Raw genomic sequence first — 17,881 nt, 5'->3', positions numbered from 1 at the left:
CGGCCCACAGAGAATGGACCCACTTTGTAGCGACACAGCGGGCTCAGACACCACCTATTCTGCACTCCAAACTGTCATGCATAACAACTTTATTGTGCTAAATTGAACTTGAAAGCAACCAAAGGCTATGAGAAGGAGAGGCTATGAGAAAAGCGTGCTGTCAGCGCTGGCAAAGGCTGACCTGGAAAGTAGGCTCAGAGACAGGGGAATAAAAGACCAGGCCCCATGAACACAGCATATTGTTTCATTTTAAAGTATGATTCCCATACCAGAGAAAGTAGTAAATGTGATGTAAATTTATTTAAATAGATTCGACCGCTTAAAAGTTTGCCAGCCGCTCTTATCCAACTTTCCCAGCTCTCTGATTCGTTACTTACAGTGGGAATATAATGACATATAGTCATCATTGTAACAGCTTCTTTGCAGGGGCACAATGATGATTAATAGCCAGCAGCAAATTTTCACATGGGCTCTGAAGCACTATGGCATTAAGCAGCCAAACAGTCCCAAATCCCCCTTTTCTGTTCCGCTGAAAAGTCCCCTCCTTGTACCTTGCAGATAGGAACAAAGCCTATCTTAATTCCAATCAGCTTTTCCTCATTCAAAGGGACCTTCTCTTTTTCATAATTGATTCATGTGCATTTTTTAGTGTTTCACTGAGCTGAAGCCACTTTTCTCCTTTTCTCTGTTCTGCCCCCACACCTGCACCCCTCTTTTTTGGAGGGGGTGAAGAGTGGGAAACATTGTAACAATAACAACAACAACAATTTTAAAAAGGTATGTTTTTTCTTCCCCAAATATTTGCTAGATAAATTTCCCAATTAGTAATCATTTGTGCTTTACATGTAAAGGGTTTAAGACAAAAATTAACTCTGGGATTCCTCCATCCTTGGAAATGGTTTTAGTTATAAAAAGTATGAGCTCACAGAAATAATTCTGGTAGGAACCCCCCAAGGATGCCCTGTTCAGCTGGGAGAGTCTGAGCGGTGGGTATTCCCATGAGAGACTCACAGCTGGATTGAAGACAGAGCCTCTTGCTCTGGACAGATTCCTTTTTCTCCTCTGTGCTGGTAGCCATCCAGAAAGGAACAAGGGGCCAGAATGGAAGGCAGCAAATGAAACCCTCCAAACCCACTCTATCCTTAAGTATCATTTTACCCCATAGCAATCGCACATTATAATTATTAGCAGAAGCTCCTGTGCTATTTGCAGAAGTGCTCTCTCCCATCTACACTTTCCACCTCCTGTGATAACGACAAAAATGACATCAACCAGTGCTGTCTTGGAAGGGGATTTCCACATGCAAACTCATTTGTGTTTCTATGACAATATAATGGCCATAAAGTGCAGAGTTTTAGTAACTCTACTTTGCATATTTGTTTATGTTTCTTACAATCCTGCCCTCGTTTTTATATATGATCACATGCCCCCGTTTGCTTAGGAAGCACCTCATGTACGTCTGTTTTCTGACATAATTATTAAAAGTGCTTTCTTTCAGTCTCAATTTGATCTGAGAAATTTGCAAAACGCATACATTTTTGCTATTAAAACTGCCCCCCCCCCAAAAAAAGAACTACCTCAGATGACTTCTGCAAACCCAAAGGGAGGGGGTTGTTTGTCTCTTACTTAGATGGCTGTGGATTGCTTTACCCTACTGCATATTGGGGGAAAGATTCTGACTTGAAATCCTGCAGCTGATGTAGCAGCACTGACTTTTGTCTCTCCCACTTTTAAGAGGTCAGTTGACCTTTACAGCTTCTTTGATATGTAGCAGAAAGGAGGTCATCTGCTGAAATGAAAGACACATTGCAAACCAGATTTTAAGTGTGACACTCTCCTTTGGCTGGGTCACGGTTCTCACTGTGAACCAGGGCAACACACTTCACTGGTCAGATAAAAATACTATGCCGTGTTTTTGATAATGACCTTTCTCTTGCTTTGGTGCTTTCAAATGGTTAAATGAAGAACATGTCAACTTGATAGGAATTCTGTTCATCATTTTCACTCTAGTGCTTACATCTTCTCATAAAAAGCAGCATGTAAAAGTGATATCGCTTATCTACATTATACATTTTTCATACAAAATTTCATACAGGTGAGCATATTCTAGTCTTTGGATTATAGAACCAAAGCATCTCAGGGTGTGTAACAAATCCATATGGCAATGTCCTTAAAGGCTGGATTTTACATTTGGATTTGAGTTAACTGAGAGATGTGTCATATCATCTGTAGGCAGAGAAATTCCTCCTGATGGGGCCACCAAAGAGGTTTATATATGTTGTTTATTCCCGAAAGTGTATGGAATAAATGGACTCCTGCTATGCTAGTTTGAGAATAACTTTAGCAAAATTATAAAATTTCCCACTTCCTATCAAACCATATTCAAATACTGGAAGAACATGAATGTAAGAATTATGATTCCATTCTCCAGTTCAGTTCAGTTCAGTCACTCAGTTGTGTCTGACTCTGTGACCCCATGGACTGCAGCACGCCAGGCCTCCCTGTCCATCACCAACTCCCAGAGTTTACTCAGACTCCTGTCCATTGAGTCCGTGGTGCCATCCAGTTATATCATGCTCTGTCATCCCCTTCTCCTCCCGCCTTCAATCTTTCCCAGCATCAGGGTCTTTTCAAATGACTCCATTCTAAGTTCTTGTGTAAGAGTACAGTTCTTGGTGAAACCATCATTCCTAGTCATACTGGGAATTGTCCAATCTTTCTTGTACTTGCTATCCCCCCTTTAGATGATTCTTTCAAAAATGAAATGAACAAAGTAATGAATGGTGTTTTGTGATGTATTCTTATGCCCTTATTTTCTTGTGATGTTACTACTGTGCGGAAGTATAGTTAAGACTGATACGAATCATCAGCTTTGTTAGATTATGGTGATGGATCTGGCTATGAAACGCCCACATTTGTGAAGAATTCTGCTTTTTGCTGGCTAAGACAGGATTTTTAAATGCAGTGAACCTTGGGACTATCAGATAAGTTACTTCTTCAGTCCTGAGGTTCTTGGATGAATTTCTAGGGACAAACAGAAGGGTGGACCAAGGATACAGTGCTCATCTAATCTACTGGCACCATTTGAGGAACTGAAGAAGGTCAGGGTGCCTCTTTAAGGCTTTGATTTGAAAATATAATGCTGCCCCTTGCTTTGCTCTAGTATATTCTTACCTACTCCACAACTGTCATCTTCTGAATGCAATAAAGCACTTTTCTTGCAGGAGGTAAAGATTTTTGTGCACACCTTGTCAACTGAGTACCACTGTCATTACACAGGAAGAGTGAACTCCTTTCCTACACAGGCCTAATTTTTCCTGGACACCTAAGATATTTATTAACATACACTATCCTAACTCGAATCCCAAGCCAACTAAAACAAGTATGTCATACCCAGGATGATTCTATTTTATTTCATGCTGTGTACATTTAGAAATTAAGATCTTTTAATTGATATCTATCCTGTTCCTTAATATACTCAAGCTTTTCAGGTCTTTCATTTCCCAAATTTTTCTTATGTCTTTTTACTTGCTAACAAAACTGTTTTCTTTTTCAGGTGTCATGCAAAAATAGGCTCAGAGAAGGTGAGCATATCCCCAGGAGATGAATCATAGTTTAAATCTTTCATCATGATTCTGTTCTCCTTTGCCAGAGATTGGATTAGAGATGGGCATGTGACACATCACACTAAGACATATCATAGTCAAATTGCTTAAAACCAGTGATAAAATAATCTTAAAAGCAGCCAGATTACAAAAGCATATTGAACAGAGGAAAAAAAATTAGGATGACAGTAGACTCTTCTTTGGAAACAAGGCACGTGAGAAGACAGTACTCTTTACTCTTTGAAAGACCAAAAAAAAAAAAAAATCTGTCAACCTAAAATTCCATACCCAGAAAAAATAACTTTCAAAGATAAAGATGTTTCAGACAAACAAAATGACCCACACACCAGCACTACAAGATATGCTAAAGAAATTTCTTAAGGAAGAAAGAGAGTGAGACCACATGCAAATGAAACACTGGAAATAGCTATGTCATATTTTTTTTCTTATTTAAGCTCTTTTAAAGATAATTGACCTGACAGTTGACTTGTGTATGTTTTATAAGGAACTCTCAAAAACTCAACAGTAAAAAAGAAAAATACAATTCAAAATGTGCAAAAGATATAAATAGACATTTCATTGAAGAAGGTATACAGATGGCAAATGGGCACATGAAAAGATGTCTGACATCATTAGGGAAATGCAAATTAAAACTGCAGTGAGCATATCTATCAGAATGGCTAAAATTAAAAATTAGTGATAGCGTAAAATGCTGGTGAGAATACAGAGAAACTGGATTATTTGTACACTGCTGATGGGAATGTAAAATTGTACAACCACTGGGAAATATTTTCCAGAGTGCCATACTATTCAATGGCAGTCTTAAAAAAGCTAAGCATACACTTACCATGCAACCCAGCAATCATACTCCTGGGCATTTATCCCAGAGAAATGAAAATGCACATGCATGCCAAAACTTGTACACAATTGTTCACAGCAGCTTTGTTTGTAATAGCCCCAAGTTGGAAACAACCCAAATATCTATAACATCTGAAGGGCTAAACAAATTGTGGAATATCCATACAAAGGAATAACTATTCACACGTACAACATTGTGGGGGAACTGTTAAGATGGACAACAACATGAATGAATCTCAAAATAAATATGCTGAGGAAAAGAAGCCAGACAAAGAGCACATCATGTAGAATTCAATTTATATAAAATCCAGAAAATGCAAACTAGTCATTAGTGCCAGAAAGCAGGCAGAAAATAATTGCTTGTTATTCGGGGAAGAAGATAAGGGAGGATTATTACCAAAGGGTGTGAGAAAACTTTTAGGACTGATGGATAAGTTCATTATCTTGGTTCTGGTGATTGTGTCATGGGTTTATACATTTGTCAAAATATCAGATAGTTCATATCAGCTTATTGCATGTCAGTTATTTTTTTAAGTTAAATCAGTAAGACTTTAGAGGTGGAGTCTATTTCCCTTTCCTTTGAGACTGCCTTAACTAAATGAACATTGCAGCCTTGAGTTTGTGTGGTCTCTGAGATTAGGTAAGGAAAATTCATGCAGCTTCTCTCAGTTTATTTTAAGGCACTCACCAGCCATACTCACTGAGCCACCATGGAAGAGGCATGGCTACTCTGCTGAGAAGACCTTGTATTGAGACCACTTGGAGAGGTCCTAAGACTATAAGCAGGCAGAGAGCTGCTCAGCCAGCCTCCATCTGACAGGCTGTCTAAATGCCAGCCATCATATGATGTCAGTTATCCCCAACTGGAACCACCTAGCTGAACTCTGAGAGACAAAATAAGTGTTGTTGCTCCCCATCATTAAGTTTGGGGATGATTTGTTACACAGCAATAAATGACTAGAATTCTACCTAGTCCAGGCTTCCCTGGTGCCTCAGAAGGTAAAGAATCTGCCTGCCATGCAGGAGACATTGGTTCAGTCCCCGGGTTGGGAAGATCCTCTGGAGAAGGGCATGGCAACCTACTCCAATATTCCTGCCTGGAAAATTCCATGGGTAGCGAAGCTTGGTGGGCTGCAGTCCATGGGATCGCAAAGAGTCAGACACGACTGGGCGACTAGCACACACACTACCTAGTCCAGGGTTTCTATGGTTGTAGTATAACTTCCTTTATTTTCAGGAAAAACTGTTTTGTGTTAACAAATGACTAACTGTGGTCTGTGTTTTTTTATGATTTTCCATATAAAGAACTGTGTAAATTAGAAAAAATTATTGTCCTCATATATGTCCTAACTTTTAGTTTAGAGAAACTAGAGAAAGCCTATCTATGGATTAAGAGAATCACTAGTTTCAGCCAGAACCCTTCAGATTTAGCTAAAATTCACAAAATGGTCAGTTAATAAACTACTAAATATTGGATTTTTGTGGAGGATACAAAATATATCTGGCCTGCCACGTGCTCTGAGAGTTTATCACCTGGGTGATGAAACAAGGCCTTTTTGCATAGGATGTGGTGGAATGTCTTTATGGCAGAGAAAGATTTTGAGCTATAAATGATAAAGTATGAACATCAAAATTGTTTGAATGATTTTGAATGACTTAATTTGTCTCAAAGGAAAATTTGTTGTACATGATTATGCTATTAATATTGAACATCAGAAAACACAACCTGAGGACTCTTATTTGCTAATCAGGCAATTTTCCTCCCACAATTTATCCACTTCCTTCAACTCAGGATTATTCCTGGGTGTATATTTTTCAAGCACATTGCTTTAATTTGAAATAATCTCAGCAATGGGACAGTTGTAATCCAGCTAATGTGAGGATGAAGAGAGGTGCTGCTTAATGCATTCAGGTAGCAAGGTAATAGATCTGATATATATAGGACCTATAGTATTAACCTGTGTTAGGTTGAGAAAACAATTTCCAGTGGTTTTGCATTCAGAATTGATATAGCAGATATGTATCTCACTTTGTACTCAGGTAATCCATATTGCCATGTCAGGAAGCAAGGACCAGGAATGGAAGTGAGGGCTCCAAAACTTATGGCTGGGTGGCCATATGAGGTAAGTACATTCTCTGCTTCGAAACTTGTTATGTGCTATGTAATACATTTAAATTTAAAAGTTGGTCTAATAAGCTAAGTGTTCCAGGAGTGTGTTGGGCACTGTCTACACTGGTTCACATAGGTCATCATTTCTTTCCAGTTCTGCATACATTGGCATCACACTGGAAGCTTGAAACCAGCCAGAGTGGAAGTATTTACACCACAGAAGTGGGAGTTGCCACAAGTCAGGCCTCTCCCTACCTCTGTTCCTCCCACTCAGAACAAACTGTTAAACATTTATTAATACAGCCCTATTTAAACTTCAAGTTTTTTTGATACAAATCAATTTCAGTAGGTTTGTCTGAGCTGGGACTGGTTTGAAAGATGATGGACTCTATCATAGAATGAGGCCAGTCCCAAAAGAGAGAGGGTAAGAATGAGTATCTGGGAAGGAAAAGAAGCAGGTAATTAATTTTCAAGATAGTATTTATCACACATGGAAAAAATATATATATACACATATACACACATTTTTTTTCCTCTTTGCCAACTTCTGCTAATTCTTGTGAGACATAAAGGTGATTTGCTAACTCCTCCAGGAAAGGAAAGAGGGAAATGGGGAAATGATGGTCAGTGAGGCAGTAAAAGTTCTCACCACCACCAACTCTGAAAACACAAGAGAAGGAAGCTGAAAGCTTCTGAAGAGGAAGCATGGTGCATATAAGAGAGAGATTTGACCAGCAAGATCCTGAAAGTCTGTCGTGTGAGATTCTAACGCCAGGAAAAGTTCCAGGGAGTTTGGTGTGAAGTTAGAACAAGTTAGTGATTAACACTGAAGCTAAGAGCTGAAGGATACAGAAGAACATTCATTGTAACTAGGGGCCAGCACATTTTTTTAATATTTTCATTTTGTTTAATATCCTTTTAAAACATAGTGTGCACATTAATAGTAATATTTACATATATCACTGTTGTAGGGAAAAAGCTTTATTTAATAGAGAAAACTGTAGAAAAAATATACTCTGAATTCTCACCTGACTGTGTGGTAGACCATGATGGGAGAAGTAATCACCACCAGCTGGTGAGGGTTCTAATACTTCTTACTAATCCCAGACCCACATGTGTAGAAAGACTTGAAACTGGTCTGCTTATAAAATTGTGTAACAGTCTCAGAAAAAAATACCTTGCAGAAGAATTAGATCGAAAGAAACTGAAGAATTTGGGAGTACTGTTGCTGTGTGTCTTTCTCTAGGACAGTGGTGAATTTTAGAAGCAGATTTGAACCATGCACCTGCAATCATCAGCATGTTTGCATTTCTAAAGGTAAAATACAATGATACCAGGTGTATTGCTTTCCAGATCCCTTTAATTGACTGCAACTAACTACTGTCTCTGTTCCAGGCCCTAGTTAAATAAACATACCTGTTGCCCTATAGAAATCCATTCAGCTCTAGACCCTTTAAATAAAGAACCATATCAGAAGATTACAAATCTTGACTATGAAAGTATATACAGTGCAGCAATGTGTGTACAAGAGTGCATATGCATAAGTGTACATATGTATTCTTGTAAAGTTTGCAAACCTTTAGAAACAGTTTTCCAGTTGACCGGCCCAGCAGACAGCATCTGTCCTCGGCATCGCCTGCGTATTTCCAAGCGGAGCTTCTCTGGGCTGTTGCCTCCTGATACGTGTTACTTCCCTACACCTTTGCACTATTTACTCCTCTCATAGGCATTTATAACTCGCAGGTTGTATCATTTATGGATTTCATTCATGTGCCATTTACCTTTTTTTCCAAATAATTAAGCCCAAAATTACATTAGAGCTTGCTCAAGCTGCTTGCCACTTGGATAAATTATACATCATGGCTTCTCCAGTCAATCACCATCTAGCATTTGCAACATTCTGCAAGTCGCTTAGCTCTATTAGTTGTCTTCCTTGGCAGCCCTCAGGAGAATGAGGCTTACCCAGGGAATTACAGTAAGAAAAACGTGCAGCAATTGATTTTGGTGTTCTATTAACATTTCAACTTGAATGTTCTTCCAGTGTCTCTAGTGAAAAAGAATATTATTATTCTCTTATCCTATAAGAGAGTAGTGGTCAACACTACTATTTTAGAAGTCAGAAAAATGGAAAATACTTTCACTAGTGTTTGGCTAAGTCTGACTATATAGAAAGAAATATGGAAATCATTTTCTTATATATTGCACCTTTATGGACTGTTCAGTCTTAAAATTTAGGTAAATAACAGTTATATTAGTTATGTGTAAGTTATCTTTTTTCCTTATTTGGAATTTGTGTAAACTGAGATAAATATGGAGTATTTGTTCACTGTTATATCTTTGTTACTTGACATAGTAGGCACTTCATAAATACTTGTTGAATGAATGTTAATAAAATTATTGACCCACAAATTTAACAAATTTATCATCCTGTGGTGATAAAAATTATAATACAAGTTTCATGATTATAGAAACCCTGCCTACATTGTCACTTGATGTCTCCTTCTTGACTTAGTGCCTTGGTATTAATAATATAGTGTATCCTCAATAAATGAGGATATTGTACAAGTACAATATTCCAGTATAAATCACCCAGGTAAAACATGCCTGTCAATCTTAGTGGGAGTTCCCTAGCACTTTGTGTGGTTACTTATCTGAATCATTGTTGTTTCTACTTGGCTCACCTTCAAGTCCAGAGTACTTGATTTTGAAGCCATAATTTCATAAGTGCAAAGTCTCTTAATCTTTTTTAATTAGTTATTTTCTTATTATAAAGTAATACACATTATAAAGATAAATTTTCTTATAATAGAAAACTTACAAATCAGTGATAAATAAAAAGAAAAGAAAAATCACTCAGATTTTCCACACTCAAAATAGCTACTGTTAAAATTTTGGTATCTATCCTTCCAATTATATGTGTGATATACATATTTATAGATATTATTACTATGTTAATATGATTTTGACACTTGCTCATTCCCCAGTTGTTTTAACATAAACATTTCCCTGGGTTTTAAATATTCTTTATGGAATTATTATTTTTATTTTTAAGTGTTAGTCACTCAGTCATTTCCTTCTCTTTGTAACCCATGGACTGTGGCCCACCAGGCTTCTCTGTCCATGGAATTCTCCAGGCAAGAATACTGGGTTGCCATTTTATTTTTAATTGGAGGATAATTGCTTTACAATGTTGTGTAAGTTTCTGCCATACAACAATGTGAATCAGCCATAGGTATACATATGTTCCCTTCCCCTTGAACCGCCCTCCCAGCCCCCACCCACCCCACCCATCTGGGTTATCACGGAGTACCAGGTTGGGCTCCCTGTGTTACACAGTAACTTTCCACTAGATCATCTACTTTACATACTGTAATGTATATGTTTCAGTGCTACTCTCTCAATTTATCCCCCCCTCTCTTTGCCCGGCTGTGTCCACAAGTCTGTTCTCTCTGCATCTTATTTCTGTCCTGCCCTGTAAATAGTTTCATCAGTACCATTTTTCTAGATTCTTTATGGAAATATTTTAATGATTTGGAATTATCTTTCTCCAGGTCATTGCATGCCTGATTTTATTTTACAGATCTCACCTTTTTCATCTCCTGAGTGAGGCCTACTGGATTACTGTAGCAAGTAGCTGCCACTCCCCAGCCCCAGCTTTTCCCTATCCTATGACCCTCCTTGAAGCATAGGATGTATCTTTATTCATTATTGCATTCCCAGTGCCTAACCAGTGTCTGATCCTTGCTTAAATTATTTTTGAAAAAGTGAGTAAGTGAGGGTATGAAAGGATGAAGAAAATCCCATTGATACATTTACCACAGTGACTTAATGCCCCATCTGTATACATGCAGGATATTTACATCTCTTTCTTTATTGTGAACATCACTTTCATATATTTCTTTGAATAAATTTTTGTGCACGTTTGTGACGATTTTCTTAATTTATGTTCTTAGAAGTAAAATTGCTGGGTCTAAGGATAAGTAAAATGTTAATATTTTAAATAAATATTAGCAGAAAGTTTGTGATGGAGTACACACTCATCAATAGTATTTCAAATTGCCATTTTTAATTGTAGTTGATTTATAATGTTGTGTTAGTTTCAGATGTATTGCACAGTGACCCATGTACATATGCATATGTGTTCTTTTTCATATTCTTCTATGATTTATCACAGGATGTTGAGTATGCTTCCCTGTGGTGTGCTCTAGGATCTTGCTGTTTATCCATTCTATACATAATAGTTTGCATCTGTTAATCCCAACTCCCAATCTTTCCCTCCCACCACAGCAACCACAAAGCTGTGCTCTATGTCTGTGGCTCTGTTTCTGTTTCATAGATAAGTTCATTTATGTCATATTTTAGGTTCCGCATATAAGTGATATCACATGGTATTTGTCTTTCTCTGACTTACTTTACTTAGTATAATAATCTCTAGGTTCATCCATGTTGCTGCAGATGGCATTACTTCATTCTTTTTTATGGTTGAGTAATAGTCTATTGTATATGTACATCACATTTTCTTCATTCCTTCAACTGTTGATGAACATTTAGGTTGAACATTCCATATATTCCATGTCACTGAATATAGTGTTGCTTTGAACACTGGGATGCATGTAGTTTTTTGAATTAGAGTCTTAATTTTTTTTGGATATATGCCCAGGAGAAGACTGGATCATATGGTAGCTCTGTTTTTAGTTTTTTAATTACCTCCATACTATTTTCCATCAGAGAAAGCAATGGCACCCCACTCCAATACTCTCACCTGGAAGATCCCATGGATGGAGGAGCCTACTGGTAGGCTACAGCCCATGAGGTTGCGAAGAGTTGGACACGACTGAGCGACTTCCCTTTCACTTTTCACTTTCATGCATTAGAGAAGGAAATAGCAACCCACTCCAGTGTTCTTGCCTGGAGAATCCCAGGGACGGGGAGCCTGGTGGGCTGCCATCTATGGGGTCACACAGAGTCGGACACGACTGAAGTGACTTAGCAGCAACAGCATACTATTTTCCATAATGACTGCACCAATTTATATTCCTGCCAACAGTGCAGTTGGGTTTCCTTTTCTCTGCACCCTTTCTAGCATTTATTACTTGTAGACTTACTAAAAAATACATTATTTTAATATAGTTGATTTACACATTTTTCAACGTTTTGGTGATGGCCATTCTGACTGGTGTTAGGTGATATCTTATTGTAGTTTTGATGTGCATTTCTCTAATAATTAGTGATGTTGAGCATCTTTTCATGTTCATATTGGTCATCTGTATATCTCCTTTGGAGAAATGTCTATTTAGGTAGGTCTTCTGCCCATTTTTTAAAGTGATTTTATTTATTTGTTTATTTTTGGCTGTTCTGGGTCTTTGTTGCTGTGCAGCTTTTCTCTAGTTGTGGCGAGTGGGGCTACACTGTAGTTGTGGTACGTGGGATTCTCATTGCAGTGGCTTCTCTTGTTGCAGAGCAGGCTCTAGGGTGCGTTCGGTTCAGTTCAGTTGCTCAGTTGTGTCTGACTCTTTGTGACCCCATGGACTGCAGCTTCCCTGTCCATCACCAACTCCTGGAGCTTGCTTAAACTCATTTCTATTGAGTCAGTGATGCCATCCAACAATCTCATCCCATCATCCCCTTCTCCTCCTGCCTTCACTCTTTCCCAACATCGGGGGCTTTTCTAATGAGTCAGCCCTTCGCATCAAGTGGCCAAAATACTGGAGTTTCACCTTCCAGTGAATATTCAGGATTCATTTCCTTTAGAACTGACTGATTTGAACTCCTTGCAGGTTGCATGGACTTCAGTAATTGCAGTTCCTGGGCTCTAGAGCACACCCTCAATAATTGTGGCACACAGGCTTAGCTGCTGCATGACATGTGGGATCTTCCCAGACAAGGCATGGAACTCATGTCTCCTGCATTGGCAAGCAAATTCTTTACCACTAAGCCATCAGGGCGGCCCCATGCCCATTTTTTTTATTGGGCTTTCTGTTTTTTTTTTAAATATTGAGCTCTATAAGTTGTTTGTATATTTTGAAAGTTAATTCCTTGTCAGTTGCATCATTTACAAATATTTTCTCCCACTCCATGGGTTGTCTTTTCATTTTGTTTATGGTTTCTTTTGCTTTGCAAGAGCTTTTAAGTTTAATTAGGTTCCATTTGTTTATTTTTGCTTTTGTTTCCATTATTCTAGGAGGTGGATCAAAAAAGATCTTGTTGTGATTTATGTCATAGAGTGGTCTGCCTGTTTTCCTCTAGGAGTTTTATAGTATCTGGTCTTACACTTATGTCTTTAATCTATTTTGAATTTATTTTTGTGTATGTTGTTAGAGAATGTTCTACTTTCATTCTTATACATACAGCTGTTCAGTTTTCCCAGCACCACTTATCGAGGAGACTGTCTTTTCTCCATTGTATATTCTTGCTTCCTTTGTTATAGATCAATTGACCATAGTGCACTGGTTTATTTCTGAGCTTTCTATTCTGTTGATCTGTGTCTTTGTTCCCATACCATACTGTTTTGATTTCTAGCAAACTGAATCCAACAATATATTAAAAGGATTATATAACATAATCAAATGGAATTTATCCTAGGCATGCAACATTTTTTTTCCATATCTGGAAATCAATCACTGGTTATACACCACATTAGCAAGTTGAAGAATAAAATGATCATCTCAATAGATGCAGAAAAAGCTTTTGATAAATTCAACATCAATTTATGACAAAAACTCTCCAGAAAGTGGACATGGGGGAACATACCTCAAATAATAAAGACTGTATATGACAAACCCTGAGCTAACATAATACTCAATGATGAAAAGCTCAAAGCATTCCCTCTGAGATCAGGAAAAAGACAAAAGTGGCCATTGTTGCCACCTTTATTCAACAATTTTGGAAATCCTAGCCACAGCAATCAGAGAAGAAAATGAAATAGAAGAAATCCAAATTGGAAAAGAAGAAGTAAAACTGTCACTGTTTGCAGATGACATGACAGTATATACAGAAAATCTTAAAGATGCCATTGGAATACACATTATAAAGATAAATTTTCTTATAATAGAAAACTTACAAATCTTAAAACTTAGAAAATCTTAAAGATGCCACTGGAAAACTACTAGAGCTCATCAGTGAATTCAGTGAAGTTTCAGAACACAAAATTAATATATAGAAATCTTTTACATTTCTGTGTGCTGACAATGAAATATCAGAAAGAGAAATTAAGGAAATAATTCCATTTACCGTTATTAAAAAAAAAAACAAAAAACCTAGGAATAAACCTACCTAAGGAGGCAAAAGATATCTGTAACCTGAAAACTATAAGACACTGACTAAAAAAATTGAAGATCATACAAACAGATGGAGAGATACACTGTGTTATTTGATTGGAAGAGTCAATATTAAAATGACCATATTATACAAGACAGTGTACAGATTCAGTGCCATCTCTATAAAATTATCAATGGCTTTTTTTTTTAATTAGAGCAAAAAATTTTTAAATTTGTTTGGAAACATGAAAGAACCCAAATAGCCAAAACCGTCTTGAGAAAGAATGGAGCTGAAAGTTAATCATGCTCCCTGACTTTATACTGTACTAAAAATCTACAGTAATCAAAACAGTATGGCCCTGGTGCAAATGACCATTTCACTCAAGTCAGAAATAAATTTTTGTCATTTTGAAACAGAATTATTAGTTGAGAAATTTCATCTCATTTTAAATAAAATTTCTTCAGTTTTTAGACATATTTTATTATATAAGATACAATTACTTTCATATGCTTTTTGGTCATTGTCATTTCCTTGTTTGCTTTGGTGGATTGTCAGTTCATGTACTTGCCAAGTTAATAGTTTTAATAGATTTATAAGTTCATTATATACTAAAATTTATTTAATTTCTTGTTCATTTCTTGTTCAACTGTGGAATTATTTTCCACAGTTCGTGGTTCTCTCTCACTTTTGTTTACTGTATTATAATTTTTATATGATGTGAACTTTAAAACACATACAAAAAAACAGAGATAACACACATACATAAAACCATTTTTTATTGCCCAGCTTCAACAACTATCAGCTCATGTCTAATCCCTCTCCTCAATTCTTCTACCTTATCTATTCCCAACTTCTGTGTATGTTGAAGAAATCCCATGCATTGTATCATTTAATCAGTAAATATTTCAATATATAAAAGACAAAAGACTTTTCCCTTTTAACATAACCTCCAAACTAATAATTTATAGTGTAAAACAGAATTATTTTTATGTAATTTTAATCTTCTTTATGATTTCTCCTTTTGTTATTTTAAGAAAAATTTTCCTTATGTTATGAATTTATAAAAATTTACTTATTTTGCTATAAGGTTTTAATCCATAGCCTTTGTAGAAAGCTTTGAAGGTACAGATAAATTAAAGAGACAAATCTCATAACCCATATGTATCACTTTCAATCTTCTATGTGTAGGATATATCCTGAAACAGTTTAAAATTTATTTTAAAAAATTAAACTGTATTATTTTTAAACTTAATAATTTATTTCAAATGTCATATCATGTTGATAAACATTGACTGTAACATTATTTTCTAAAGGTGCATAATATTCTGTTGAAAAACTATAACATTATTTTACTCAATGCCTTAATATAGGTATTTAGATGAGTGATATCTTTTGACAATGTATAGTAAATCATATATTAATCAAATATTGAATCCCTGTGGTATGTCAGGGAGCTTCCCAGATGGCTCAGTGATAAAAGAATCCACCAGTCAATGCAAGAGACACAGGAAATGAGAATTCAGTCCCTGAGTCAGGAAGGTCCCCTGGAGGAGGAAATGGCAACCCACTCCAATACTCTTGCCTGGGAAATCCCATGGACAGAGGTGCATGGTGGGCTACAATCCATGGTGTTACAAAGAGTTGGACATGACTAAGTGATCAGCCCTGGGATTTCTTTGGAAGGAATGATACTAAAGCTGAAACTCCAGTACTTTGACCACCTCATGTGAAGAGTTGACTCATTGGAAAAGACTCTGATGCTGGGAGGGATTGGGGGCAGGAGAAGGGGACGACAGAGGATGAGATGGCTGGATGGCATCACTGTCTCTATGCACGTGAGTCTGAGTGAACTCCAGGAGTTGGTGATGGACAGGGAGGCCTGGCATGCTGCAGTTTATGGGGTCACAAAGAGTCGGACATGACTGAGCGACTGAACTGAACTGAACTGAACTGAGTGACTGAACTCAAGCACAAGCATGGTATGCCAGACACTATATTTGACACTGAAAAAACAATGGTGAGAAAACACATACACGCATACACACACACACACACACACAGAATGCAGGTTTCTGTCTGGTATATGGCTTAATGTAGTCATGAACATTTTTGTTCAGATATTTTTGTACTTTTTAAATTGTTTCTTTTAGATACACTTTTTATTTTTTTGTTGAAGGATAATTGCCTTACAGAATTTTGGTGTTTTCTGTCAAACCTCAACCTGAATCAGCCATAGGTATACATGTATCCCCTCCCTTTTGAACTTATCTCCCATCTAGGTTCAACCACCTCATTAGAACTGACTCAAAGGTGTTCCTTTTTATGGCTGAGTAATATTCCACTGTGTATATGTACCACAATTCCTCTATCCATTCGTCTGTCAATGGACATCTAGGTTACTTTCATGTTCTAACTATTGTAAATAGTGCTACAATGAACAATGCATTTTTAAAAATGAAAAAATGCTTTGAAAATTTGATTTTTATAGATACTGTTAAATTCTCTTACACAATTATAATGACATTTTACATTTCCTCTTGTACTATCTCAGTGTCAATACCAAGTATCATTGCTGTTTTCAATCTTTGGTAATCTGGTAAGTGAAAAATGATTTATCACTGTTTATTTAGTATTTCACTTATTATTAGTGAGAGTACTTACTCATATGTATATGTTGAATCTTTGTATTTTTCTTTTGTGGGTTACCTGTTCATGTTCTTTGCATATTTTTTTCTCATTGAGATGTCTGATTTCTCATCTTTTACAGTTTTGTTTTTTAAATTTAAATACTTAATGCATTGCAGCAAATGGTTGCATAGAGATCATATGTGTAAAACTACTAAAAAAAACTTTTGACTAAGTAAAATGATTGTAAGTCTTTATATTTGAACTTTATCTACAATAATATCCCCCCAATTTGAATACTTTCCTAATTTTCTCAGTAGTGTCTGCATAAATAGTCTCACACTGGAGGACTCAGTTTCAGGTACCCATCGGGGAATAGGTCAAATGCTTATTTAGAGGTAAATATGGGGTCCCTGGTGGCTCAGATGGTAAAGCGTCTGCCTACAGTGTGGGAGACCTGGGTTCGATCCCTGGATCAGGAAGATCCTCTGGAGAAGGAAATGGCAACCCACTCCAGTATTCTTGCCTGGAAAACCCCATGGATGGAGGAGCATAGTAGGCTACAATCCATGGCGTCACAAAGAGTCGGACCCGACTGAGCGACTTCACTTCACTTCCTTCATAAAAAAATTATAGTATGTTGAAAGACAGAAGAAATGGACCTTCAGTGCTTGTGGAATTGCTAATGACTTATAGAGTCTTCTGGTTCAAAAATGGTAGTATTGGAGGTGATAAAAAGTCATTGCTATCTGCCAGTTACAAGATTATACAAAGTGAGAATAATTCTTAATGTCAGTTTAACAAGAGTCATCAGTGCAGTTAGCACCCTTGTGGGCAATCTCAAGAGAAAAGCTAAGGATTGAGTGATTGTGGAGTACAAAATACATTTTCACCTATGAGACAAATTGGTGTGGAAGCAGACTTCCTTAGATTAGACTCTCTAGTTGGTAAATGGTGAACTGATTTCAATTTCTAGGGCCATTAATCTCTTACCTTTTATGAGTAGTAAATTACCTTTAAATTAAAACAAACAAAGAGTATACCTGTCAGACCATGTGTCAGAATAAACACAAGTCGCCAACAAGTTCTAATTAGGACCTCTAACCTGATCTACTTAAATGGCTTTGACAAGTAGAGGACCATAAAACCAATTTTCATTTTCAAGGAGGAAAATAGCTTTTAATCAAGAATTTGAAAAAAAAAATGACCTACTTTCAAATTTTTCTACAAATAGTGTATCACATTGAATTTCTTTAACCACATTTTTATGCACTAACTGAGTGATATCTCTTATGATTATGTCACTTTTGGTGTTGCTTTGGTTTTTATTTTTGTTTTAATGTCTCATATTCGAGAGTAGTAGTTTGAAAATGAAAGCCCTCTCACTCTTTGATTTTCAGCACATGTGGGATCTGTCACACCACAT

General features: G+C 36.8%; 1 long non-coding RNA gene across 1 annotated transcript in view; it reads left to right on the top strand.

Moving 5' to 3' along the window:
* LOC133252062 (uncharacterized) overlaps positions 1 to 17,881 on the top strand; it is a 169,258-nt gene that overhangs the window by 102,057 nt on the left and 49,320 nt on the right. The window contains exons 2-3 of the long non-coding RNA XR_009737799.1: positions 3,557 to 3,584; positions 6,504 to 6,586. This is a non-coding gene — a long non-coding RNA (uncharacterized LOC133252062). The remainder of the gene's footprint in view (positions 1 to 3,556; positions 3,585 to 6,503; positions 6,587 to 17,881) is intronic.

Source organism: Bos javanicus, chromosome 7, assembly GCF_032452875.1.
Source record: "Bos javanicus breed banteng chromosome 7, ARS-OSU_banteng_1.0, whole genome shotgun sequence".
Lineage (NCBI taxonomy): Eukaryota > Metazoa > Chordata > Mammalia > Artiodactyla > Bovidae > Bos > Bos javanicus.
This window is presented reverse-complemented; position numbering and strand designations above follow the sequence as displayed.